The sequence below is a fragment of the Schistocerca gregaria genome, chromosome 3 (assembly GCF_023897955.1).
Source record: "Schistocerca gregaria isolate iqSchGreg1 chromosome 3, iqSchGreg1.2, whole genome shotgun sequence".
Taxonomy (NCBI): domain Eukaryota; kingdom Metazoa; phylum Arthropoda; class Insecta; order Orthoptera; family Acrididae; genus Schistocerca; species Schistocerca gregaria.
The window spans coordinates 815,739,726-815,740,616 of NC_064922.1; the positions used below are offsets into that span (position 1 = coordinate 815,739,726).

At 45.6% G+C, this 891-nt stretch overlaps 1 non-coding gene across 1 annotated transcript; it reads right to left on the minus strand.

Moving 5' to 3' along the window:
- Positions 1–240: 240 nt before the first annotated feature.
- On the minus strand, positions 241–313 carry Trnaa-cgc (transfer RNA alanine (anticodon CGC)). The gene has a single exon. It is a non-coding gene; the product is annotated as a tRNA-Ala (tRNA).
- Positions 314–891: the final 578 nt, after the last annotated feature.

Here is an 891-nt window from a genome sequence, read left to right on the forward strand (position 1 = left end):
CTCGGCATGCTGCCAGGTGCATTCAATCTTGCAGTGGGCAGTAGTCGTAATGTTCTGACTCATCTGTGTGGTGGTGGTAGTTAGTGTTTAAAGTCCCGTCGACAACGAGGTCATTAGAGACGGAGGGCAAGCTCGGGTTAGGGAAGGATTGGGAAGGAAATCGGCCGTGCCCTTTCAAAGGAACCATCCCGGCATTTGCCTGAAACGATTTAGGGAAATCACGGAAAACCTAAATCAGGATGGCCGGAGACGGGATTGAACCGTCGTCCTCCCGAATGCGAGTCCAGTGTGCTAACCACTGCACCACCTCGCTCGGTACTCATCTGTGTATTTCTGTACCCACATACCTATCTTCACCTATATCAGGGGTTATTTTTTTCCATCCACGTATGAAGTGCGATAAGAACAACTTTTTAAAAGCCTCAGTGCGCGCCGTGGTTAGACATATCTTGTCCTCACAGACCGTGCGGGGGCAATACGTAGAAGGCGGGTGTATGTTCCTAGATTCCTTACTTAATATTGGGCCTAGAAACTTTGTAAGTGGGCTTCTGCGTGGTAGTGGCCTTCTATCTTCAGGTCTCTACCAGTTCCACTGTATCAGCTTTGACGTGTTTCCCTTCTTTTCATACGTTCAATATTCCCCGTTATTCCTACACTGGTGTCCAAAATTAAAGCAACAAACGGAAATTTTAGAGGATTGCGTCACCAAACAGTATAAAAATATGATATTAAAGTAGAAACAATGTAAAGAATACAGAACGGAAACAACTGCAACATGCGTAACGATGACAAAAATGTTCTTCGTTTCTTCCAACTTAAAGGACTTGCACACGCATTCCGACATCTGATGTTTGACCACCTCTGGCAGTAATATAGGCCTAACAACGATAG